Source organism: Chiloscyllium plagiosum, unplaced genomic scaffold (genome assembly GCF_037043375.1).
Source record: "Chiloscyllium plagiosum isolate Xiang-an unplaced genomic scaffold, Cpla_swu_hap1 HiC_scaffold_5, whole genome shotgun sequence".
Lineage (NCBI taxonomy): Eukaryota > Metazoa > Chordata > Chondrichthyes > Orectolobiformes > Hemiscylliidae > Chiloscyllium > Chiloscyllium plagiosum.
Window position 1 is genome coordinate 29,084,237 of NW_028270143.1, and position 27,873 is coordinate 29,112,109.

At 40.4% G+C, this 27,873-nt stretch overlaps 1 protein-coding gene and 1 pseudogene across 5 annotated transcripts in view; one reads left to right on the forward strand and one right to left on the reverse strand.

The window, feature by feature from the left end:
- pals2a (protein associated with LIN7 2, MAGUK p55 family member a) overlaps positions 1–17,700 on the reverse strand; it is a 157,650-nt gene extending 139,950 nt beyond the window's left edge. For all 5 annotated transcript variants that reach the window (XM_043689710.2, XM_043689709.2, XM_043689708.2 and 2 more), the window contains exon 1: positions 17,507–17,700. The gene's annotated coding sequence lies outside the window, so the exon portion shown is untranslated. The remainder of the gene's footprint in view (positions 1–17,506) is intronic.
- Positions 1–27,507, forward strand: LOC122550235 (large ribosomal subunit protein uL23-like; annotated as a pseudogene).
- Positions 27,508–27,873: the final 366 nt, after the last annotated feature.

A 27,873-nucleotide genomic window follows, 5' to 3' on the forward strand; every position in this document is an offset into this window, starting at 1 on the left:
ATGTCGCGGCGGCAATTGGCTATGAAGGGATCGAGGGCGGGTAAGTGGCCAGCACGGGGTGTCCAGGTGGATGGGGTATGTTGGAGGTGGGAGAAGGGGTCATCAGAGGGTGGGCGAGAATCTTGGTTGAAGAAGTAGGCGCGGAGGCGAAGGAAGAATTGTTCGATGTCACGCCGCATGTTGAGTACAGGAGTTGGGAGGTCATGTTGCAGCTGTACAGGACATTGTTAGGCCACTGTTGGAATATTGTGAGCAATTCTGGTCTCCTTCCTATTGGAAAGATGTTGTGAAACTTGAAAGGGTTCAGAAAAGATTTACAAGGATGTTGCCAGGGTTGGAGGATCTGAGCTACAGGGAGAGGCTGAACAGGCTGGGGCTGTTTTCCCTGGACCGTCGGAGGCTGAGGGGTGACCTTATAGAGGTTTACAAAATTATGAGGGGCATGGATAGGATAAATAGGCAAAGTCTTTTCCCTGGGGTCGGGGAGTCCAGAACTACAGGGCATAGGTTTAGGGTGAGAGGGGAAAGATATAAAAGAGACCTAAAGAGCAATATTTTCATGCAGAGGGTGGTACATGTATGGAATGAGCTGCCAGAGGATGTGGTGGAGGCTGGTACAATTGCGACATTTAACAGGCATCTGGATGGGTATATGAATAGGAAGGGTTTGGAGGGATATGGGCCGGGTGCTGGCAGGTGGGACTAGATTGGGTTTGGATATCTGGTCAGCATGGACGGGTTGGACCGAAAGGTCTGTTTCCGTGCTGTACATTTCTATGACTCTATGACTCTAATGCCCTCTTAAGTAATCATTTGCATTCTTGAGAACACTACTTTGAATATCCCATACGAGATTTAAAATTTCCCAGAACAGCAGAAGGTGATTAAACTAAACTTGATAGATTTGAATTTTTTATCAAGATTAAGTTTATGTATTTTATACCTACAATGGAGTTTTAACACTCATTTATTATGTTGGTTAAAGAAATAATGTTTTACTGGTTCTTCAATTGCCCATACAAACCTTAACTCGAATTACAAGTTATTGATAAATCTTTGCCAAAATGCCCTCTGGCGATTAAACACTTTGATCTTGAATCAATAGGAAACTTGAAATAGCCAGCTTGTTGGCCAAATCAGCCAGCATTTCATTTTGTTTCCAGGAGTAGCAGCCTTCAGCAAAAAAAATACGTATGATGTGCCTCAATTATTCTTTTAAAAGCAAAGCAAACTGTGCACTGCTGGGTAATATGGAGTGAAAGAAGCTTAACTTTTCAACTGTAATTAGAATGTCCAATTTATAAGGAAACAGTTCACAGTAGCACCTAATTTTTTTTTAAAATATGAGTCGTATGTATCAAATATATCTTGTTATGAAGGTGTAGATGTCCTGCACTTTTTTTTAAAGAGAGTTGAAAAGCTAGCAAGACCTGCCAGACATAGCACAAAAAGTGTTCTGAATAAAGGTAACAATGTAACACTTGGTCGAAACAGCTAACAGTAGCTGGGTTGCCATGAGACAAAAACAAATTCAAATTTGGCCAGTTTAAATTATGCCCTAAGATACCAAAATCCAATCAAGTTTGAATTTAGTATTTTGATAATATTAAAACCAATGAAATGATCTGATATTTTGGGGTATAAAATCGAACATTTTGAACAGTTGAGGGAGAACTACAAAAAGACCAACAAATGTAAGCTGCTAGCTCAAGAGCTCTCGGAGAGGTACTTGTCTGGGGAAGGGGTGTGCACAGCAGAACATTGAAACTGACCTGGAGAAAATCTACAGAAGATATTCGGCAAAGCTGACTGGTTTTGAAACATGATTTTTGTTTTGTAAATCTTAAAATCAGGGTTTTTTTTAAAAAGTTGGACTAGTATTGTAGAGTGGGACATAAAAGATAGGTTTGAGAGAAAGGAGCTGTAAATAGTTGCTGGTTTTAATATTCACTGTTGGACTTAACGAGTAAGATTGTCAGTTTTTACTTTAAATCGTGACCTCCGGGATAGTTCTTTACCTCTCAAATTTTGAGAGATTACAGCAAGGGGTGAATCTTTTCTGTGTTGCTGGTTTAATTTAGCAGAGGGATTTACCCAGTGTCATAACAATATCACATATTCCATAGGAACTGCCTTTATTGATCCCTCAATCAGGTTAACAAACTAGACCGCATTCCAGCAAGCTGGGTGTTCTTCCAATGTGTCAACATAATCTTTTCCTCAAACTCTTGTCAATTCTTTGACTTTTAATCCAATATTACATAGAGGTTCTCTACCATCCTGTACAGTTTAAATCATTTCATAAACAACTAAAAGGTCAAATTGCAGATTCATTCCCAAAAATGCCAAAACAAGTTCCAGGAATACTCTAAAACTTATCATTGGAACAAAATTTTACATGCAATAAATCAAAGGCCTAATGATAAACAGGTGGATGTAGAAAGTGATCCCAAACACCAGTTACACAATTCACTGGTTTTGCAGACTGAAAAGAGTCCTGCTATTCCTGGAGTTGTCACAAGTGTGAAAGATTTTACCAAATACACAAATGATCACCAGTTTATTAGGCTTTTAGACCCAAGTTGATGGAAAGCATGGAGCAGGTTTCTGTACTAGACAAGAATCACACTTATTACAAGGAATTTGATTCATGCTACAAGTAAACAGTTGTAAACCACTAACATAGCACTATTAAAATTCTAACTCCCTTATAAATTCCCCCTTAAAACACACAGATGGGAAGCAGGAAAGGAAAACTAGGTTATGGACAGAGGAGAAAAACTAAAAAGACAGTTCAGTAGTCTTTGCTACCAGGTACTGTTGTTGACATTATCTTTCTGATCATTCTGCTGTCTTACATGTCTTCTGGTCACTTACACTGGTTGGCAAGAGACGTAGGTGGCTAGTACACTTTTAACTAATATGTCAGAGACCTTTTTCTAAGTCATAGCAAACAACAGCTACTGCAGGAAAGAAAAACTGGTTTTCTTCAGGTTTACAAGGAGTTTGACTGCAATGAACAGAGCAACCACTCTTTAGCTGGAGGAGAACGGGACACTGATTTCACGCTCTCTAACATATCCCCAGCTCCAAGATGTTCAGTTACCAGAGAGACAATTGCACGGCTGTTGGTAGGCAAAAAAGATCTGTCACTGGTAACTGGTCACTAGTCCATAGACCAAATCAATTTCTTCTTGCCAGCTAAAGCTGTATTAGTAGCCCCCATTGGCTCCAAATTATCTGAAACACAAACTCCAATTACTGTTTGTTTAAACAATTGTTTACGATGTTTGCCATAGGTGTCAGGTTACTTGTGTTCAAAACTGAAGCCCCTCTTTCAAGTTGTTTTGATTGTAAAAACAGCTTTCTCCTCATTTCATATAGAGGACATAGAACAGGCCCTTCGGCCTATGATGTTGTGCCGAGGATTAATCCTAACGTAAAATAAAATAACCTTACCTACACACTCCTCAATCAGTATCCCATTTATTTAAAACAACAGTGAAAAGACACTATCCTTATACTAATAAAAGTCTAAAGTCAATAAAAATAAAATTTGTTCCCTCGTTCCAGGTATATTGTCATAGCTACAGTCTACGTACCTCCTAAACTGAAGGAAGCAGAGGTGTCTCAATTAAAAAGAATAGGCAGTTATGCAGGTCCTCAGTCCAACATAAAAAATGCCCATACCACTTTCAGAATTGAATGTACATAAAACAAGGAACAGGATACCCCATCAAGATTATGCAAAATTAAGCTACTTACTTTAGGTTACAATCCATATCTCATTTTAGCTTTTAGATTAAAATCACCAAGTGTCTAGTTACTGTAAAAAGTCTAATAGTTGCATTTATTCCTAATGGCTAATTTGCATCTAGTAATTCAACCCAACAAAGCAAACTATGGCCAAGTAGTTTAATTCTAATTGGCTAGAAAACAGTAAATAAAATATGATACTGAACCCAATGACACCAAAATACTGAGGAAATACAGCATTTTTGGAAACACCTGCCATTCAGAAGAGCTGGTAAAAACAAGGCCCCATCTGCTCGTTTTGATAGATATTGAAAAGGTTCCAATGCTCTTTATACAGAGTTTTCTTAGTGCCCTAGTCAGTCAGAATTCTTCGTGATTATTAAAGGAAGAGCTTTACACTGCAATAAAGCAAATTGGACAGAGTGTAAAATGGACTGCTCATGCCATTCTTAATACCCAATCAAGCAGGTGAACTTCTCTTAGCATTTACAAAGTGACAAATCACATTTCCACTTGTACTAACAACTTTTAAAGAACTATTAAGTGTAAACGGCATGTCTAGAATTTTTAAATTAGATAAATCAATCCTTTAACTTTTTATCCTAAAATACTGCTCATCAGAAAATAAAATTGAAATAAAGCCTTCAAAGGACAAATTCTGAATCCATAAGTTTCATATTTTGGACAGTCCAGTAATTCCAACTCAGGAATAAACTCCAGACTAAGACTAACTTAGCGTTAAAGAAATAGAAATTTGCACTAATTAGATTACATTACAGTGTGGAAACAGGCCCTTCGGCCCAACAAATCCACACCGACCCGCCGAAGCGAAACCCACCCATACCCCTACATTTACCCCTTACCTAACACTACGGGCAATTTAGCATGGCCAATTCACCTGGCCCTGCACATCTTTGTGACTGTGGGAGGAAACCGGAACACCCGGAGGAAACCCACGCAGACACGGGGAGAACGTGCAAACTCCACACAGTCAGTCGCCTGAGGCGGGAATTGAACCCGGGTCTCTGGTGCTGTGAGGCAGCAGTGCTAACCACTGTGCCACCGTGCCGCCCATAAATGTGTGCCCTCATGAAAGGCTTTACATATTTTTACAAAACTAGGGTTCACAGTTTTAAAATTTAAATTGCCCGTTTAAAACGCAGATTAGGTGATTATTTTTCTCTCCGAGGACTTGAATCTTTGGAATTCTCTCCCTGAAAAAGGCAGTGGACGCAGAAACCTTGAACAGTTTTAAAGGCAGATATGGAGAGATTCTTGTGAAGAAAGGAAGTGAAAGGTATTCATAGGTAGGTGTGAATATAGATTTGAGGTTACAAATTAATCAGCCATGATTTTACCTAACAATTGAACAGGGTTAAGTGGCCGAATGGTCAATTCCTCATTCATATGTTCATATAAACATAGCTTTTGAAACATGCAAAATTATAATCATGGTTTATAGTAGCCATACTGAACACCCTGCAGCTTGTGGTAAGGGAGTAAATTGAATTTACAGAAAAATGTAATGCTTTTATTGAATTGATAATTGACCTGTAAGTCAACACTTCATTCCTGCAAAAGCCTGCTGATGACTGATGTATAGATAACACACAATGCATCCATGTGGTCTGGTAACAATAAAGAATGTGCATTAATCAATCATGATTTTGATACAGCTTTGACTCTGTCAAAAACGCAAACAGTGATTGATCATGCTTTACAAGATTAATATAGCATCTAATATGTCCAAAAACTATGCAATACAGAATCATGGACTTAACAGAGAGGGGCGGGGGGGGGCAGGAATTAGTCAGTGAAGGCTTTTTTTTGTCTGCTTTACATCATTTTTAAGCAAGATACAGATCCACTATTGCAAGTAAATTTGGACATACTGCTCACAATGTGCATCCCATCATCCTCCCACTATTTAATTATCCAAATAATCACCACAACAAATCAGGAAATAACCTAAAATGTTAAATCTCTTTCTGTATCTAAAGATGCTGCAGACCGGAGTCTTTCCAGCGTTTGCTCTATTATGTAGTTGTATATGTCTGTCCATAATTAACCACTGAACAATACTACTCTTTTTAGCATGGTACATGTATATGACTAGCTGAGCAATGCATACAATAATACTTGATTGTAAACAAGACAATGCTGATAAGAGCAAATGTGTTGGCTGTAAATCTATTTCCTCTTAGATGTTGAGTGACCTTCCATGCATTGCAGCATTTTTATTGTAGCAGAATTATGACTCATTTTAATCTACCAATAGCAATTTAAAAAAATACAATGAATTTATGGGAAGTGGGTGTTGTCAGTTAATCCTGCATTTATTACCTATATCCTGGAGAAACTGGTGGTGAGCTGCATTTCTTTTTAAAAACTGTTGCAGTCCACAGGGTGCAGGAACACCTAGAGTATGTTTAACTCAGCAAAAGGAGCAGCAATACAGTTCCAAGGTCAGGTTAGTGTGCAGCTTGGAGGGGACCTATAGGTGGGAGTATTCCTGTGCAACTGCTGCCCTCGTCCTTGTGGGTGGTTGATGACATGGATTTTGCCAGAGGAGCCTCGGCGAGCCTCTTGCAGAAGGGGCACTGACTGACAACTCATCTACCATCTTCAACATTCATTCCCTTTATCTCAGATGCACAGTAGCAGCAATCAACAAATTCCTATAGCGATGCTCTGGGTGAGAGGAGATGATTGACTTTCAACAACCACCTGTGTGTTAGGAATGACTCTAACTAATCAACAATGCTGTCAGGGCCCATAGCCTTCGCAGTATGCAGCGTCTTCAGCAGTTTCTTGATACCATGTGGAATAAACTGAATTGGTTGAAGACTGGCACCTATGATGTTGGGGATCTCAGGAGGAGGCCAAGATGAACTTGCAACTCCAACTGAAAATGAATGCAAATACTTCATCGAGGGTGGGGATATTCGTGAAGCAGGAGAAAAAGGGGAGGTCTGCAGATGCTGGAGATCAGAGTCGAGCGTGTGGTGCTGGAAAAGCATAGCAAGTCAGGCAGCATCTTAGGAAAAGCAGAATTGAGGTTTCAGGCAAGAGCCCTTCATCAGGAATGAATCAAGCATCCACCTCTAGTTAGTTGTTTAATTATCCACCACGGGGAGAAAGTGAGGGCTGCAGATGCTGGAGATCAGAGCTGGAAATGTGTTGCTGGAAAAGCGCAGCAGGTCAGGCAGCATCCAAGGAACAGGAGAATCGACGTTTTGGGCATAAGCCCTTCCTCAGGAATGAGGAAAGTGTGTCCAGCAGGCTAAGATAAAAGGTAGGGAGGAGGGACTTGGGAGAGGGGCATTGGAAATGCGATAGGTGGAGGGAGGTCAAGGTGAGGGTGATAGGCCGGAGTGGGGTGGGGGCGGAGAGGTCAGGAAGAAGATTGCAGGTTAGGAAGGCGGTGCTGAGTTCGAGGGATTTGACTGAGACAAGGTGGGGGGAGGGGAAATGAGGAAAGTGGAGAAATCTGAGTTCATCCCTTGTGGTTGGAGGGTTCCCAGGCAGAAGATGAGGCGCTCTTCCTCCAACCGTCGTGTTGCCATGGTCTGGCGATGGAGGAGTCCAAGGACCTGCATGTCCTTGGTGGAGTGGGAGGGGGAGTTAAAGTGTTGGGCTACGGGGTGGTTGGGTTGGTTGGTCCGGGTGTCCCAGAGGTGTTCTCTGAAACGTTCCGCAAGTAGGCGGCCTGTCTCCCCAATATAGAGGAGGCCATATCGGGTGCAGCGGATGCAATAGATGATGTGTGTGGAGGTGCAGGTGAATTTGTGGCGGATATGGAAGTGTCCCTTGGGGCCTTGGAGGGAAGTAAGGGGGGGGGAGGTGTGGGCGCAAGTTTTACATTTCGCGGTTGCACTCCGGCCTTTCACCCTCACCTTGACCTCCCTCCACCTATCGCATTTCCAACGCCCCTCCCCCAAGTCCCTCCTCCCTACCTTTTATCTTAGCCTGCTGGACACACTTTCCTCATTCCTGAGGAAGGGCTTATGCCCGAAACGTCGATTCTCCTGTTCCTTGGATGCTGCCTGACCTGCTGCGCTTTTCCAGCTACACATTTTCAGCTAATTATCCACCACATTCACAACTGTATGTGCCAAGATTGCAGAGGTTAGATCTGACCAATTGGTTGTGGGGTCACTCAGTCCTTTCTATTGCATGCTGCTGTGATTTGGCAAGCACCGTCCTGTGTTGTAGCTTCATCAGGTGCTCCCACACTCTGTTCAGCGCAGACTTGTATCCCAGTTTGACGATTATGGCACAGTGGAGTAAATGCCAGGCCGTGTGGTAGAATACAATCCCGCTCTTGATGGCCTAAAAACTTCTAGTTCAGTTGAGCTGTTAGATCTAGTCTTAGTTTGTCCCATTTAGCATGGTAATGCTACAGTATGCAGGGTACTCTCAATGTGAAAGCAGAGCCTGACTCCATAAGGATTGTTGGGTGGTCACCCCTACCTATAAAAAGGCCACAGCTGAACACATTTGCAGCAGTACATTGATAAGAGTATAATGTCAGGTAAATTAACACTCAGCCAGCTGAATTAATTGTGGTGCTCTTCCACTCTTGGTCGCAGGGACACTGAAGTACCCCACTCATAGTTGTGATTCATATGTTCATATACACATTATGATTTTGCATGTTTCATAAGTAATGGTTTAAAGCAGCCCTACTGCACACCCTGCAGCTTGAGATAAGGTAAGAGTAAATCAAACTTGTCCAACAGAAAACATAATTCTTCTATAAAATTGATAATTTGCCAGTAGCCAGACACTTGCCACCATCCGTGTATTCTCCACATGGTCTTGAACATAGAAGGGTACCGATTCATTAAGATTGCTTTCATTGCTCTTCTCCCAATTCCTCATCCAGGGCTTAGGCTCCCCAGTAAGCAAGAGTAATTAAAAACAAAATTGTAAAAGCCCCGTATTCCTGCTGTGCTTATCCAGCGCCACACTTTTCAACTTTGATATATTCTTCAGCTTTGCAGTCCTCACTTTCTCCCAGCATTTGTGAGCCACTGGTACTCAGACTTCTAAACATAGAAGTTTTAATTTTCAATTGATTCTGGATTTTGAAATGGGAAACAAGACCAGGAGAAAAAAACTGGACATGGGTGTATCAAAGAGAGGAAAGATCCTGCACCCAGACATGGGGTGTGGAGGCACCACCTGGATTGCACAAAAAACAATATTGAAAGAAATCTTGCAACAATGAGCTGCCAAGCTCTAACTTATCGACATTAAAACAAACAATGTTAAACAGACTTAACGTAGATAATGTGTCAAAACTGGTTTAATTAGAGGATAAAATCAAAATGGCCTTTGTGCCATGCAAAACTTAAAGTTGGTTACCCAACAATTACAGAGTAAACATTTAAACTTGTGCTGCTTAAGTAATTTTCTATTATAATCCCAATACATCCCTTCCTCTATGAACAGTATCTTCTTTAGTGAATTAAGAGCTTAGCTCACAACTACGATCTATCCTGTCAATCAATGGGAACAAAAAAAATAGGACTGCAAATTAGGTTTTGCAGCAACTGTGGATTTATAATTTCAGGTGCGTCATGTAATTTGCTTGAATATTCATGTTAAGAAAAGTAAACATTTAATCATTTCAGAAGAAACAACAAATGGACACCATTAAGTAAATGAAAAATACTCATCCTGATGGAAGCAACATGTGCAATGTGGAAGTACAAGCCCCAACAAATAGTGGGGCTTTATAAAAGACCACGTATAAAGCAAGTAGACAGCTGGCTAGAGTTGACTGCATTACATAGGCACAGAGCAATCAAAATGTTATCATAGGATGAATATTCACTGCAGAAGCATCAAGGTGAGCAAATGGGTAATTTAGGATTAACAATTTAAGATGAAGGGAGGCATAAATATTTAAGAACAAATCTTCCATGAAACAGCACAAGCCAAAAGAAACGTTATTCAAAACGTAGCTTTCATACCAACAAATAATTTCTGATAACCTAGTAACATTGTGCATGACATCTTCGACAAGTATCTGCGTAATTCCACAAACTGAAAGCCTCTGAACCAATTGGGATGAGACGATGGCACAGTGGTTAGCACTGCTGCCTCACAGGGCCAGAGACCCGGGTTCAATTCCCACCTCAGGCGACTGACTGTGTGGAGTTTGCACGTTCTCCCCATGTCTGCGTGGGTTTCCTCCGGGTGCTCCGGTTTCCTCCCACAGTCCAAAGATATGCAGGTCAGGTGAATTGGCCATGCTAAATTGCCCGTAGTGTTAGGTAAGGGGTAAATGTAGGGGTATGGGTGGGTTGCGCTTCGGCGGGGCAGTGTGGACTTGTTGGGCCGAAGGGCCTGTTTCCACACTGTAAGTAATCTAATCTAATCTAATGGAAGAAACCTTTGGTGAAGCCAAAGAAAAATGACTGGTCTGCACAGGAGAACATCACTAAGGCAGAATTATTTGAACATACAAGAAAAGACAGATAAAAGAGATTAGACTATAATTAAGTCTACACAGAAATTTAGAATATAGCAGTGGAAAACCTTGTTAAAGAGATGAAGAAAATTAATTTCACTCCAATAGTTACATCAAACTACATTTATTCTTCAATTATTTTCATTTATTTGCTTTTGCCCAAGCTAGTCAAAGAACTCGTTCAAACTGTGATAAAGCTGAAAAACTAATCTCCTATTTCATATTGCTGGACCTCTCACCAAGTTAGGAGACCTTGAGAATCTTACTGTCAGGCAACAGAGGGCAGGTAAAGCTATATCTGTCAAGGAAGATGTGAAATTAACCTGAGAAAACGAACAGGAAATGACATCACAAACCCAAGAAACCTAAACACAAATAGAAAGCAGGTCACTAACACCAGTGCTTCACCAGAGGCTCACTGATGATGTTACCTAGTAAGGTGAGGAAACGTCTAAAAACTAACCTTCCAGCTCAGCAAGCAAACCATATCCTGAACTTCAACCTGCGCTACAAATACTCTCAAAACTTACTAACCTTCTAAGTCCAATATGACCTCATCAGAAAATGGGTTCTGAAGAGGTGCCATATTGGACTCAAAACATTCGCTGTATCTCTCCACAAATATTGCCACACTTGCTCGGTTTTCTTTAGAACTGGTATTTCAGAATACCAACACTTGCAGCATTTTCTTTAGTTTACTGAACAGGCGTGGACAGGTTGAGAAAAAAGATAAGACTTGAAACAAATTTTCAAAAGTGCACACGCAAACCAATTGGGTAGGTTAGAGGACACAGCAGAGGATGGGGTTTGGGAGTTCTGGTAGGTTGCTCACAAACGAATGTGCAAAACAATGGAAAAGTACTGGGTCTTGATAGGAACAAGTAGACACTCCCGAGAGATGTTAACACTAATCTGAAGGTGCCTATGCAGGAAAGGGAAAGCAGTTTAAGACACTGGACCTACAGGGAGAAGCCAAGAGCTAAACTGTTCACAATAAGAGAAAAGCTCAGGAGACATTGCTCAAATATCTTAAAGAATAGATAAACTGAATTTCAACAACAGATTCAAGATTAACAAACAATAATAGAAGTTGAAACTGGGAGAGGGCAACACCGGCGATTTAATTACTTTATGTAAAGAGCTGTGACAAAGAGCAGAAACATCTAATTCAGAAAAATTTAAACAAATGACATTAAAAATTAAGGAATAGGAAATTGAGAATGATTGTGACCAGCCAATGAATTGCATCAAAATGTTACAAATTGTGAACACAGACAGAAACCGTTGCACTATTCCTTGGCCTCATGTCTACATCCCCAATACTTGACCTTCAAAAACAAAGGTGCAGAGACAGGCAGAGAGTCATTGGAAGGATTTATAATTAGACAATGACATTGCAATAATAATCTAATGTTCTAATCTGTTGTCCACTGATATCAAATATTTTTTAAAATCCAGATTTTAAACATTTAGGAATTTAATCCTGTTATTCCAGGGGTAGCACGGTGGCTCAGTTGTTAGCACTGCTGCCTCACACCACCAGGGCCTGAGTTTGGTTCCAGTCTAGAATGACTGCGTGGAGTTTGCACGTTCTCCATGTCTGCATGGATTTCCTCTGGATGCTCTAGTTTCCTCCTACAGTCCAAAGATGTGCGAGTTAGGTGGATTGGCCATGCTAAATTGCCCAAAGTGTCCCGGGATATGCAGACTAGGTGGATTAGCCTCGGGAAATGTGGGGTTACAGGGATAGGGTAGGCAAATAAGATGATGTTCTTCAGAGCACTGGTGTGGACTAAATTGACCAAATGCCTGCTTTCACACTGTAGGGACTCCATCAATTTTTCAAGAAAAATGCAAGTCAGTAGTAGTGCAAATATCTATAGCTCCATACGGTGAATTAAATTATTGTCTATTCAACATTAAATAATCCATTTGGCATAAAACAAGGAAACCTTAACACTATGTTATAGGACAAAAATGTTTGTCTTAAAATGTCAGAAATCCGCAGCACAGACAAACGTACAGCAACTATTCTTTAAAATGGCCAAGTGATGCTAAACTATAATTTCTTTTTTACACTGATATGAACAACCTTTACACTCCCATACAAAGTCACAAATGCAATTTTCAGACTTCTGACAGAATGTCGTTGAATTGGATTTTAAAGTCACAGGTTTGGTAGATAATCAGGTCACCAATTTACATGATACAAAATGTATGCAATTTTTATAAATCAACTGTATATTCATCAGCAATTCTGTTTTCAGATGTTTTAAAAACTCAAAAAAAAGATTCACAGCTCAAGAAGCTTCAAAGGAGTTTATGATCCAACTGATCCACAAAACAAGCACATTATATAATATCTCAAAGGGTGTGATAATCTGTTACTTAGAAACTGAATGTTTTTAGTTATGTTTCAGCTAAGACAATTTATTTTCAAACTATAGACATTTTATCAAAATTTTATGTGTTAGGAAATTCCAGAAAGGAAACAAAAATGATCAAATCTCTATATATTGGCTTGCGTGCTCTGCCCCTTGCCTTGCATATACTGTCACTTGCTATTTCCAACCACTGTTCAGACATTTAAGAGTGGCAAACAACATTCAGGTTACAAAGTGCCAAGCAATAGACATCTCCAATAACAAATCCAATCGTTTCTTGACATTCAATGGCAGCATCATCAGTAAATTCTCTATCAAATCCTGGGGGTTACCATTGACCAGAAACTGAAATAGACTAGCCATAACAAATAAAAATTGGAAGTAGTGCGGATGCTGGAAATCAAAAACCAAAACAGAAATTGCTGTAAAAGCTCAGCAGGTCTGGCAGCATCTGTGGAGAGAAATCAGAGACAACATTTCAAATCCAGATATGAGGAAGGTTCACTGGACCTGAAATGTTAACTCTGGTTTCTCTCCACAGATGCTGCCAGACCACCTGAGATTTACCAGCAATTCCTGATTTTGTAGCCATAAAAGTACTTTGGCCACAGCAGCACATCAGAGGCTAGGAATCCTGCAGCAAATGACTCCCCAAAGCTTGCCCGCTGTCTACAAGGCAAAGTCAGGAATGCAATGGAATACTCCCCACTTGCCCAGGTGAGTGCTGCGCCATCAACACTCATAATTCCACCTAAGAAAAAGCAGACTTTGATTGATACTACATCCACCTCCACTACCGATGCTCAGTAGCAACAGTGTGTATAATGTACTAGATGCTCTTCAGAAGTTTACCAAAAATCCTTAGACAGCACGACACGGTGGCTCAATGGTTAGCACTGCTGCCTCACAGCACCAGGGTCCCAGGTTCAATTCCAGCCTTGGGTGACTGTCTGTGTGGAGTTTACACATTCTCCCTGTGTCTGCATGGGTTTCCTCCGGGTGCTCCAGTTTCATCCCACAGTTCAAAGATGTGCAGGTCAGGTGAATTGGACATGCCAAATTGGCCATAGTGTTATGTGCATTAGTCAGAGGGAAATGGGTCTGGGTGGGTTACTCTTCGAAGGGTCGGCGCAGACTTGTTGGGCCAAAGGGCCTGTTTCCACACTGTAGGGAATCTAATCTAATCTAATCTAAATCTAATGGGCACCTTTGAAGTCCACGACCACCACCGTCTAGGAGTACAAGGTCAGCAGATACTATTCAGCATCACCAGATCAAAATCCAGCAACTCTTCCTAAATTGTGGGTCTACCAACAGCAGCAGTTTAATTAGGCAGCTCACCACCACCTCCCAAGGCAATGGGCAATAAATGCTGGCTCAGCCAGAGACACCCAAATCCTGTTATTGATAACTAACAAAACTCCTGTAGTCTCTCCTTTTACTCTAACAACTGTATTCTTTTCAATTGCTTTTTTCAACAAATCTATCAAGACAAAGACTGAACACATTTGGATGACACTGCACGAAGCTTAACAAAATTGCACATTCCAACCCTCAGTGGTAGACATGCAGTGCTCTCTGTCACTCATGCACCTCAACTGTTATCCTAAAATTGACATTGCCAGCTAAACAAAACCAAAATCTTCAGTTAGCATCCTAATCATTCTAGATGCACCAAAAAAAGTTCAAGAGCAACTAGAACTCTTCCTCCAAAAGCCAGTTCTGCTTTCAATGCTTTATAAAGCAATCCTGCATATCTAAATCTATTAGGAGAAAGTGAGGACTGCAGATGCTGGAGATCAGAACTGAAAAATGTGCTGCTGGAAAAGCGCAGCAGGTCAGGCAGCATCAAAGGAGCAGGAAAAATGACGTTTCCTGAAGAAGGGCTTATGCCTGAAACATCGATTTTCCTGCTCCTTTGATGCTGCCTGACCTGCTGCACTTTTCCAGCAACACATTTTTCAGCTCTGATCTCCAGCATCTGCAGTCCTCACTTTCTCCTAGTTGATATCTAAATATATTGTCATTTATAGGTAGCCAGAGATAACATGACTGGAGCAGATATCAAACAATTAAATTATTTTTCTTATACCATTGAGCAAGTGTTCTTTCAGTTTCCAGGTGACTAAAAATCCAACAACTGAACTTTATTCTGATAAACAAAATTGTGATATGACCGATATGTGACTTCTATCTAACAGTAATTTGGTTGATTCTTCTACGCTCAATTAGGGATGGATGACAAATCAATGTCTAGTGAGTGACACCCACACATGCCCATTGGCTGCAACTCTAACACAAGTCGGTATTGTGTCACTCTAAAAATTGAACAGCATCAATTTGCCATGTGGGGATTCAACAAAACTGCTATAATGTAACATGTACATTTTAAAAATAAATTGAATCTCAAGTAATTTCACATGCAATTCTTTCTGTTTATTAATACGATTTACTCTCTTTGACTTGACATTTGTCAAAGAAAAACGCACGCAATTGGTCTGGCAATATTTTGCTTTTGAAGCACTAAAGAGCAGAGTGATTCACAGATCATTTTCATGTACTACTCCTCTCAGCCCCTAATCATTACTGTGCTAAGTCGATAACTGTCAGGAAAAGGCTACAGTGCTTTAAATGGAGTAAACTAAATGTGCACAATCAGGAATATTACTCTTGCACACTTTCAGCAGTTCGCTAAAGGAGGTAATGGCAAAGATCTGGATACAGCCAATCTGCCTTTAATCAGGTAAAGAGCTCATAATACAATCTATATTGCAACAAGAACAGAATTACAGGTGCACCTCTTTCTAGTTCCATGCATTCCAAAAAGGAAGTTTTTAAAAATAAATATTCACTACTTCTGAATCTGTCTAAATTGGACTTCATGTTTGCATTTATCTTGTGCAGATAAGTGCCATGCAATAAAACATATTTCCACTTTAACTCAAACCTGAATATCAGTAATAAAAGATAAGAGATGTCAAGACACCAATAACTTAAGATTGCAGAAACGTAGTAGTATAGACATGCAGAAAGCCCAGGTATAAAGAAAGCAGGGGCAGGTAAAAAGAGAATTAGAAAAACAAAGAAAAGCCACAAAGAGATTAGATTAGATTAGATTACTTTACAGTGTGGAAACAGGCCCTTCGGCCCAACAAGTCCACACCGACCCACCAAAGCGCACCCACCCAGACCCATTCCCCTACATTTACCCCTGCATCTAACACTACGGGCAATTTAGCATGGCCAATTCACCTAACCTGATATAGGCACATAATAATAAAGACTCAAAATGATTTTATAAATAAAGAACAAGAGAGATCAAAAAATAATCTGACTCAAGACTGGCAGCTGCCAATGTTATATCATTGTTTTTAAAGCTCAGTTGGCGAGATGGCAAGTTTGTAACACAAAGTGATGCTGACAGCATAGATTCAATACAAGCATGGGCTGAGGTTCCTATGATGAACTCTCCTCCTCAATCTCTCCCCTCACTTGAGGCAATGACCCTCACGTTAAACTACCAGCCACCTCTCTCTCTAATTTAGAGAATAGCCCTCTTTTTGTTTGAAAGAAGAGAAAGTATTACTTCCACAGACCAATCAGCCACACATAAGCAGCAAGAAAATTAGTGGGAAAATGATGGGACAGTCTTAGTCATCACTTTGAAAGTAGAGGTTAAACAACAGCAGTTGAGCATCGATGCTAGGGAAGGTCAACCTGACAAATTTGATTGCATTTTTTGAGTTAACAAATAAGATAGCTCACTTAATGTAGTCTATGTCAATTTTGGACAGCTCTTGTTGCACAGTGCACGGGACCAGTGGGTCCAGGTTCTAATCTCATATTCTAGAGATGTGCCATAATATGCCTGAACATGGATTGAGACAAGGCCTTGAACCTTTTCCCATATGACAGGTTGTATGCCACAATGTGAGAAATACTCTTTCCAAACATCTCAGGACCATAAAATTCAAACAGGACAAACCAAACGAGAAATAAATTTAAATACAAGTCTGCACTCTAAGAAGAGGGGATATCTCAGTTTGAGGGAGGAATTTGACTTTTAATGTTAATTTGATCTGTATAATCTAATTACAAAAGTTAAAATGTCCATTCAAAGGATAAAGCGAATTTTCTTCTCAACATTCTGTTGTGTGCAACAGGGGAGGAACATCATTCAACACGGTTTAGGAACAAAATATCAAGTAAAATTTCTTACGAATTGGTGAAATGTGTTTCTCTTCATAACTGACAGAGAAAGGTCACCTCAACAGCAAAATGCCCTTATTAGAAAGCAATTTTACTACACATAGACACCTCGTAAAACAACCAAAGTGTGCTTGGATCATGTTTTGGATACATGACCAAATGCTAGAACTGCGAAATCTGAAAGGCACATTAAACACACAGAAAGACAAGGCCTAAGCACTTCATGTGATAGCACAGGACGAATAAAAGACAGGCAAAACAAATGAACATTAGCTAGGGTTTTACACGTGTGTACATTCTCAACCCCGCACGGATGATGTTGGGAGATGCAGCGCAATCCATTTCCTCAATGAAGAAGCCCGCCTAAGGATTACCGCACACATCCCCCTCCACTACCCCAGTGACGGACTGGTATTACTAACTGTGCACTGCATGTAACAGTGCAGGACGATTACAGAAAGGTGTAAAGCAGTTAGATCACGATTCGGAGCAGCAGACATTATTTTAGGAGGTGCGCTACAAACTTTCACAGTCAGTCGCACCAGCTTATTTCACTTACCATTATTTATTTTGTGTAAAAATCCTCTTGTCATCAATACAGCAAAAAAAAAGACAAAACTAAATGAAGGTGAGGAGTGACTGACTCCACGCAAGTGCTTTAAAAAAAAACACAAACCTGTGTCTGGTTGCTAGCAGCTCCCCTTCTCTCTCTCTATGTCTGTCTCTTGTTCCTCCGAGAGCGCGCACGCGCGCATCAACAGAACGCAGGGGCCGAGGGCCGAACGGATGAGACAATCGGCGCGTTCCAATGGCAGGCTCGCGCCTTCCACGGGCGGAACACGGCGCGCGGCAGGATTCCACTCGGAAGTCGAACTTCGCTTTGACAGAAGATGGCGAGGAGGAGGAGTTGAGGGTCACATGTCACCCCCCCTTCGCCCCCGCGGGAGGGGGAGGGGTCGGGGGTGGCGAGGGAGGGAGGGAGGAAGGAAGGCAGGCCGCATGCGCCACCAAGGCGGACGCGAAAGAGAGTGGCGACCCCACCCGCGTTTGGAGTTGTTACCACTGCGTCCCTGTCCATTTCTCATGGGGAGAGGAGCTGGGGGGCTTCTTGCTGTCATCAAGCCTCTGTTGTACGGTTTTATTTCTGAGAACAAGTTGTGCTGCTTCCAGCAGTATCTGCGGAGAGAGTGGGACAGAGTTGACGTTTCAGTTCTGCTCAGCTTCGATGGAGCCACTTTTCTGTTGTTTGTTTGGTTTTCAGTTACTCTGCCTTTGCAATATAAGTCTTGCACAACAACAAATAAAAAAAGCGATTTTCCAGAGGGTCACTCCTTAAACGGACTTCCAACTGATACTGTTTTGGAAAACGGGCTGAATGGCTTTCAACATCTGAAGCAAAGGAAGCTTGCCCGTTTTGGGTGAAACAGGATATGGTATTTGGTTATTACCTGACCCCACGAAGACTGCCAAGGTGCTGAAAAAGCAATCTGCCCACTGCTGTTATAGTAGAGGCAAGTCTGATTCCCACTGAGCTAATTTAGTTTAAAGTTGTCTTTGGCATAGTAAAATTACAGATTATATAGGAATTGCTGGGCAAACAAGATGAAGGTTCATCTGAAATGAAGGCAGAATACTGCAGATGCTGGGAATCTGCAATAAAAATAAAGTATTGAAATTACCCACATGGTCTGCAAGCATAAGAAACAGTTAATGTTTCAAGACATATATTTCTTCAGAACTTGGGAACCATATTCAACTCAACATTAACTCTTGTTTCTTTCACAGACACAGCCAGAACTTCCAGTACTTTGTTTCTTATTCCAAGATTTATCTAATTCAGTTTCCACAATTTTGATAGTTGCATGATCAATAGAGTCATAGAGATGTACAGCATGGAAACAGACCCTTCGGTCCAACCTGTCCATGCCAACCAGGTACCCCAACCCAACAATAATAGATATTTTGAGGTCAACCTGTTGAGCAGTGTATTACTCACTTCAGGCTGCCTGGTTTAGAAATTGGGACACTATCACTCCTTGAAAAGTGCTTCAGGATTCAGTGCTTCCTGAAGAAGGGCTTATGCCCGAAACGTTGATTTTCCTGTTCCTTGGATGCTGCCTGACCTGCTGCGCTTTTCCAGCAACACATTTTCAGTTCAGGATTAATAACAAAGTTGTTAACTTTATAGCAATACATTATACCCTGCCCTAAACATTTGCCCTTTCATCTTCTCCTTTCCACTAATCAAGTCCTCAAACAGCATCCAACAGCTCAAAACAGCAAATTGCTACCACTTTAGTTATGATTCATTGTTTGCCTGTTCTTTAGAGTGGGGAGGTGAAACATAAATTGGGTGCTTGCTTTATGGAGCATCTCTATTCAGTCTGCAAGATGACCCTGAACTTCTAGACACCATTTATTTGAGTCTTCACTTCATTATTGGGCATTTTACAGCCATCCACACTCAGCAACCAGTTTGACAATTTCAGATCCTAATATCTGTCCCCTTTAGGATACAGCTGTTGATGATTCTTCTTTTACATCTCCCTAGCTTAGTTATTTGTTTTCTTGTCTAATTGTCATTTCTTTTTGCCTTGTACAATCATCCCTTTGGTCATTTAATTCTCACATCCATGCCTTAATGGACCTTCTCTTTTGTTCTCCCCCCTTCTTCCTTTCCTTTCCCGCTGTGCCTGTTAGAGATTTAACATTATCCAGTTTGGATTGAAAGATATCGACCTAAAATGTTGGGCAGGACTTTTCCAGTCCAATGGGACAGGCTTGGAAGTGTGCAGGATGGAAAAGTCCCAGAAATTGAATTGGGTTGATTTCATGTTATTGAATCATCCTTTGCTGGCTTCCCTTGAAGTGGGATCAAAGAAGTGTTGGGAAAACCTTTGGATCTGCTGGATAAGTATTTAAGAGGTGGTTGAGGTTGTTTTAAAAAACACATTTATGAGACATTATAACCTTGAACTCTGGATTTTCCAGTGAAGGCACCACTATTCCTGGTCACTGGCCACAAATTAGGCAAGTAGGAGGGAATGAAATATTGGCTCTTCAGACATGTAGGGAAGGTCTCCCACATAACGTGTTTTGCTGTTGTTGAGACCTTTCAAATAGATTGGACTCTCTGCCTCCCTTGTTCACTTGGTCTGCTGCTGAAAGCATTCCATGGACGCCCCCATTGCAATGGGTTTGTAGTGTACTTGATTAAAAAATCTGAACATCAGAGTGCCCTTAATTAAGCTTTCAAGAAGCTCTTTCAAAGTCATGGGAGGTGGAACCATATTGAAAAGCTAACATGATGCTCAGAACATAGAAGTGCAGCTTTGCCTACCTTTGGTCCTGCCAAGCAAAATTTCCACCCCATGTTACTCTCCCAGGGATCTGTACAGGGGCTGTAGCTTTTCGCTATATTTATAAATAACCTGGATGAAGAAATAGAGAACTGAACATCTAAATTTGTTACCAACACTAAGTTATAAGATAAACACTGTAAATGGAAGCAGAAAGTTACAAAACAACACTGATAAATTACATGAGTGGATAAACCTATGCAATGAGGTTCAGTGTGAGGAAGCATAAAGTTATCTACCCTGGACACAAGAAAGAGATAAGGGTATTTACTCATCCACATGAAATGGCTGAAAGGATGGCATAGATCCCATCAAAAGAAATCAAGAGAACAAATTTAAATCTGTCCCCACTTTTTAAAGTGACAATATGAATGAAACAAAACAAAACTTACCAAATTAAAGTGTTGTTCCTGATGTTGATTCTGCATTCCTATACCTTTTGTAGTCAGTGGTCATACCAGACCTCAAGCATATACCGCACGATCATTCTCCATGGACATGGCCAAGGAAAGTTGGGCTGTCAGGCTGATTGACCCCTTGGACCTAAGGCTACTAGAACTTGTGGATGACCACTGTATCCAGGATCTGGAAGATCTCTGCAAGAAGATGCTCTGAAATGCCTGCTTCACTTTGTACTGGATAGCCAAAAATCACTGAAATACAGCCAGAATTTGAGTAGCAACTTCTTTAAATACTAGACAAGAGGCCACGTTAATGTAAATTGTGGACTCAGGCAGATCACAACGGTTGCATGCAGCCTTGGATTTAGATTTCTGATCCCCAAAGAAATTAGAAGAACTCCTGCATACAGAATCCCCCATTGGGATCCAAACTTCTGGTAGATGACAAAATAGAATACTAGTTCAGTTTGGAGGGGATTAGCAGAGTATAGAAACTAATTTTAAAAACAAATGGAATATTAGTCTTTATTTCAAGAGGTCCGGATTGCAAAAACACGAGAATTATAGAGATCTGGCTAGAAATAGTCTGGAGTACTGTTTTCATTTCAGGGTATTGCATGTCAGGAATAATATATTAGCCCTGGAGACATTCTAGTGCAGATTCAGCAAAATGATACCAGGGCTGAAACAGTTAAATTATGAGAACAGGTTGCAGAGACTAAGCCTGTATTCCTTTGAATATTGAAGATTAAGGCCTGATCTAATCTGGTGGTTTAAGATGATTAAGAGATTTGTCAGGGTAGATAGAGAGAAACTATTTCCTCTGGCAGAAAGCTCAGAAAAAATGGGCATTGCCTTAAAACCAGAGCTACATTATTCAGGAGTAATGTGAGAAAACAGATTTACATACAAAGATTAGTGAAATCTTAAAATCTGCTCTGAGAAAGTTTTTGAGGTTATGCAAATTGAAAAAGTTGAAACTAAACTGTATCAATTTTCATTTGTTAGGCAAAATTATTAACTATTATGAAACAAACAAATCTTCCAAATAAACCTGTTGGACTATAACCTGGTAATGTTTGATTTTTAACATTATGAAACAATGCCATGTACAGGAACTAAATTGCAGATTTAGGTTTACAGTAGATTGGGGATGGGATTTCTACTAAAAGATCACCATGAGTACAGTGCTAGTAAATACTTTTGAAGAAACATCTTGAGGTCTGACCAGAGATTATCAGATCAGACAAACCCATACGGTGGCACTGGTGGGGACATAAATTTAGAGTAAGTTGTTTTTCCTTTGAAGAATCATGAGGCAAGACTCTTAAGAAGACCCCCCATCCCCCAAAATACTTGTAAGTTATAAACTTACCTGAAGTATGATAAACTCCAACATGACAGCTGTGTTGCATCAGCCAAGCTGTTCCTGTACCTTGCACTGCCCTTCAATGCTGTCAAAGGATCAAAGCAAACATATAGATGGGGGTATGGGAAAAAACTTCCACAGCTGCAGAACCGACTCAAATCTCCATTCAAAGCAACAGCTGCTCCAGATCAATAATTTCCTTTATGTAGTAGGTCCCAATGCAGTGATGTTATCCTCAGACAAAGTGTTGATGAGTCCACAATAGATCTTTGGTCAGTACAAAGTGTTCAATTCCTATGTTAGCCTCAGGAAGAATCACTTTAACCAGCCATCTCAAAATGCAAGTGAATTGGTATACTCCTTTATTAATGATTTTTATAGATTGTCCTATTCCTGTGGTTTTGACATGATGAAAGATATGTATATTTGAGGTAAAATAGTGTTTAGTGTCCTCAATGACAAAATCGCTAACATCTTTGCAGTTCATATACAACATTTAAGTAAGTGGTCCACTAAACCAGGCATGCTGAGCAAACATCGTAAAAATGGACTGTGACTTGGGGAGCAACTCTGATGCTCACTCTGAATCTATTAGTTGGCTAGGCCAAAATATATCACCTAGTCCATCAAAATGCCTACCACTTTTGCAGAAAAGATGGAAAGAATCATTTTGAGATTATGTCACTGAGGTGCAATTCAGCAACGTAAACATGAATGCTCAGCTGAGGCAATCAAAGCTTTTACTGTAGCAGAATTTTCAACCATTCTGTAAATCAAGATTGCTTCCTACAGGCTAATTGACAAGATTAGTTCGTGAATAGTGCAGATCCAACAAATTGATCAGGAGGAAGAATAAAACGGGGAAATTAGAGTTTCTCAATCAAATGGAAATCATTGAGAGCTTTGCTGGCCAGGTAGCATTTATTTCCTATCCCTGATTTACTAGCAGGCAGTGAAGAGTCAACAATATTATGGTGGGTATAAAGACACATGTAGGCCAGACGAGGCAAAGTTGGCAGATTTCCTTCCCTAAAGGGCATTGGTGAACCAGATGTGTTTTTGGAACAATCAGTAATGGTCACATGACTGCCATTATGCTAATTTTTGTTCCAGATTTTAATTGAATTCAAATGTCACCATCTGCTTTGGTGGGATTCAAATGCATGTCTCCAGAACATCAGTCTGGTTTTCTGGATTGCTATTCAAATGACATTACCATTATGTCACCACCTGCCTGCTCCCCCCAGCCCATACATCCAGGAAGGTGGGTGGTGCAATGGTAATGTCACTGAACTGGTAATTATGAGCACCTCATTCATGCTCTAGAGGCATGGGTTTAAATGCAACCACAGCAGCTGATTCAACAGATTGTTCTGGAATTGAAAGCTCATCTCACTAATGACAGTTGTGAAACTACTGCCAGTTGTTGTAAAAGCTCATCTGGTCCAAGTTACATGTTAACAATTTGAGTTCAAAATGTATCAATTTATGAGCAATTATTATGTACTGGTTGACACTATAAATGGCTGACACTGTATGTCTTCAAACATTAGAGTCTGAGGCAATGTACTTCAGTTAAAGGTTGTTTCATAGCAACACTTACCCGCAATTGCAATGTTGTTAATAAGCCTATTTATATCTTGATTTGGAGATATCCAGTGTTGGTCTGGGTTGAACAAATTTAAAAATCACACAACACCAGGTAATAGTTCCAAATAAACCTGTTAGATTATAACCTGGTGTTGTGTGATTTTCTAACTATTTATATCTTGCAGGATTAGCAGGTATTCTTGCTGAATTGACAGACAACTATCCAATTTTAATATACAGTTCTGAAGAAGGGTCACTGAACCAAAATGGTACTCCCAGATCTGGTGAGTTTCTCCAGCAATTTCTGTTTTTGTTTTAGTTTTACTGCATCTGCGGTTCTTTGTTTTATATTATTGTATACAACTAAATCTTTTATAGGTGGTATAAGACACTCCATACAAAGATCATGATTATATCTCATTTGTAAGGAATTGCCTCAGTCTGTCCAGGAACATGAGCTTTCATAGCAAGAAGATTATATGACATTTTGCTAAGATTTGCCACAACGTTTCCAAACAACTGAAGCTTCATATTAAGAATATTGGATGATTTGTCAAAATATGCTTTAGCTAACCCAAAGGTTTGATCAACTTCATGATGCATTTCACCTCATCCTAGTTAAAGAGGATGCATCTATTCTTTAGAAGATCATAGGCAAGTAAACACCCAGTATTTGAACCTTGAACATACCACAATCTACTCAGTTGCAGCACATAAAAAAGAAAAACAAGCAGTGCCTTACTCTCTAGACAATGATGCACTATATCAAAATCCCTCTGGTTTTCTTCCAAAGCAGAATGAGCAGAATTCTCTATCTACTGTGATAGTGATGTAAGTTTATGTGATTAACTGTGCTAAAGAATCACTACATGCAGCTCCTGAAGATGATGATGGAATACCCGAACTGTACAAAGCAGTCACAATGACCTTCCATCAGTCAGCAGACAGATTAAACTCAATGAGATCTCAGATAATATAGGATCACAGAGCACAAAAAGTTCTGTACATGCGAGATGGTCCCTCAGCAATGCTGGAACAGAAGAATGATACTCTACTTTTCCAAAATTCTTTGACATCATCTAATAATCTAGGGAAACTGTCAGAAATCTCATATTGCATTTTATCTAGAATGCTCAGCAGGAATCACAGAAATTGTCCTGACAGTTCTAATGCACATTCTACAGTGCAGGGAACAGTGTGAAGATATTCACCCATAATTCGCTGTACAAAGCTTTTGAAGATTTCAACTACTACTGTGCATTATCTCAGATGCTTCACATATTTCTTCATCCTAAACACAAAAATGTGGTACAAGAAGTTCCAAATATCATTATTCTGACCAGGAAGCAGAAAAGTGATGCCTGTGAATTCTTATTCAATGACAAAACTTCAACACTAATCTGTATTTGGTGCCCTATTATCTTTTCAATAGAAGATAACATGAACAAGTACTACAAGATGAGACCAATCAAAGTTTTGCCAAGACACAGTGGGTATTCTCTCCATAAGCACCCACTGGTCTGGATCCTGATGCTACTACCCAGAGACAATCAGCCCTTTCAATACCATAAAGTCTGGGATAATGTTACTAAGTTTACTCCACCCACTTCAGCTGCTGAGTGGAAAATTCAAGAACAGATCACAGACCCATGGCCTTCTATCCTACTTTGAACAACAAAATCACAATTGAATCTGTAAATCAGACTGAGGGGAGTGTTAGAACCCTCGCTTCTTTTTCATTATTTTTAGTATTATTCTTTTATCAATTTTAAATTGTGAGCTGGAAATGACTTGTGGACTTTGGGACAGCCTGTCATAACAGGAAAAGAACAGATCAAGCAAGTATTTGTTTGTGAGGTCAGGCTAGGCTGCTTCTTGATTAGAGGAGTTCTGACAGACACAGCAACCCTGAGAAGAGCATTGTGTTAGATGTCAGAACTTGACTATTAGTAAGGTCAATACCTGAGAATTGGTTCCAGCAAGTCTGAACAGAACCTATTTTCAAGCAGATGGCAATTGTTGAATGATGACTAAGGCCTGAGGAAGAGTCGATCAGTCTGTCAGGGTGGAACCAGAATTTAAGTTTTTTTTAATTATGTTTTCTGGGAGATGGTGAGACAGCATGAAATTTGAAAGGTCCCTTCTTAATCTGCTACACCAGCTTCCAGAAGCCTGAAGAGTAAAAATCTGAGTTAGAATTACTGCTTCTATCTGAATGAACTGGAAAGGTAACCCTGATCAATGTTTCGGAAAAGCAACTAAGGAGTCCACATGTGTGCCTGTGAATAATGCATTGTGAAAGCTACTTAAGTAAGCTGGCCAATTTTGTTTCATTTTATTTATCCCTTAATTGTGTTTGTTTTTCTGTCTTGTCTTTGTATGAATTGGGACTGGACACAAATGTTTCGGGTATGAAGCATAGTCCTCAGCTTTCCTTGTTGTTTAATTGTTCTTTTGCTAAAGCAATTGTGTAGTTAATAAATTGTAAAGTATTTTGTTTGAGATACAAAATTATTCATAAAGTCATTCATAAAGCTATTCATAAAGTCTGGGATTCATTACTCAAAAGTCTGGTTAGGAACCACTTGAGTAATTAATGCAGGTTTAATTTAACTATGTTGTGAATACAGAGGTAGAAAGGCTGATTTGGTTCATCTCTAGATTACAGTGGTGCTGGAAAAGCACAGCAGTTCAGGCAGCATCCGAGGAACAGGAAAATCGACGTTTCGGGCAAAAGCCCTTCATCAGGAATACAGGCAGAGTGCCTGAAGGGTGAAGAGATAAATGAGAGGAGGGAGAAAGTAGCTTGGAGTACAATAGGTGAGCGGGGTTGGGGATGAAGGTGATAGGTTGGGGAGGAGGGTAGGGGAAGTTAGCAAAGAGTCCAATGGGTGGATGGGGGTGGGATGACGGTGATAGGTCAGAGAGGAGGGTGGAGTGGATAGGTGGAAAGGAAGATACAATAAATGATATTGGTGGATGTGCAGGTAAAACTTTGATGGATGTGGAAGTCTTCTTTAAGGCCTTGGATGGAGGTGAGGGAGGTGGTGTGGGCGCAGGTTTTGCAATTCCTGCGGTGGCAGGGGAAGGTGCCAGGACAGGAGGGTGGGTTGTTGGAGGGCGTGGATCTGACCAGGTAGTCATGGAAATCTATTTTAACATGAGAGGAATGGTGGAGTTTAAGATTCTGTCAGTTAAGTATATCAATCAATAATTTTAAACAAATATTTTCAGATTGTTATGTTGGAAACTGAAAACATGCTTGCGGGAGATGTAGAAATAAAGTTTAAAGCATTTCCAGATGAGTCTCTGATGTAAGCATGATGTAGCCAAAGCTAAAGCTAAATCCAAGACCTTGAAAGCAAAGAAGGCCAGTTTGAAGGGAGTTCATAGTCATAGGCAGAACAAAATTAGGACAGCACCTACCTCAGGCTTAAAGATACTCAGACTGAGATAGCAATCCAAGTTTTCCAGAAAGGGTGCGCCCAGGAGGAACAAACTGGACCATTATTTTTCATAAAGTTCCCTCTGACCACTCAGTTTGCGACACCACCTCACCACTCCACCCCAATCCCGAACCATAACCCTTTACCTACAACTCCCCTTACCCCCACCTCCATTCCTGAAGAAGGGTTATACCCAAAACCTTCGACTTCTGCACCTCCTGATGCTGCCTGGTTTGCTGTGTTCTTTCAGTCTCTGCCTGCCTACTTTGGATTCCAGCATGTGCAGTTCTTTTTGTCTCTAACAAAGAAAATTAAGGACAAAGATACTTTGGATTTCTTCGTTGACATCAAGGTGAACAAATACAAAATCAAATAGGCTGTTAAGAAATTATACGAAATTAATGTAGCTAAAGTTAACACCCATCAGGCCTGATAGTGAAAGGGAAGCATATGTCTGACTGGGTACAGATTACAATGTATTCGATGTTGCTAATAAGTTTGGCATCATCTAAATTGGTTTCACAAAGAACGGCATGAATGTGTCAATAAATGTTTAACAATTAAAAACAAACCATTAGTAGCCAGTGGGCAGATACAAAAGTATTTAAAAACATAATTATGTTTTGCCCTTTATTGTACCAACATTCTGATCTTACTCTCATCAAAGCTGAAACGCTTTTCCATGCTTTCTTACCCTCATTGCCTCTGAGGTTTTTTGCAACATTCTGCTAGGCTGTTTTTCAAGTTCCAAATCATCTCAGAATACACACTCATTGATGCCAATCCAGATTAAACTTCATTGACAACACATAGAGTCATAGAAATGTACAGCATGGAAACAGACCCTTCAGTCCAACCCTTCCATGCCGACCAGATAT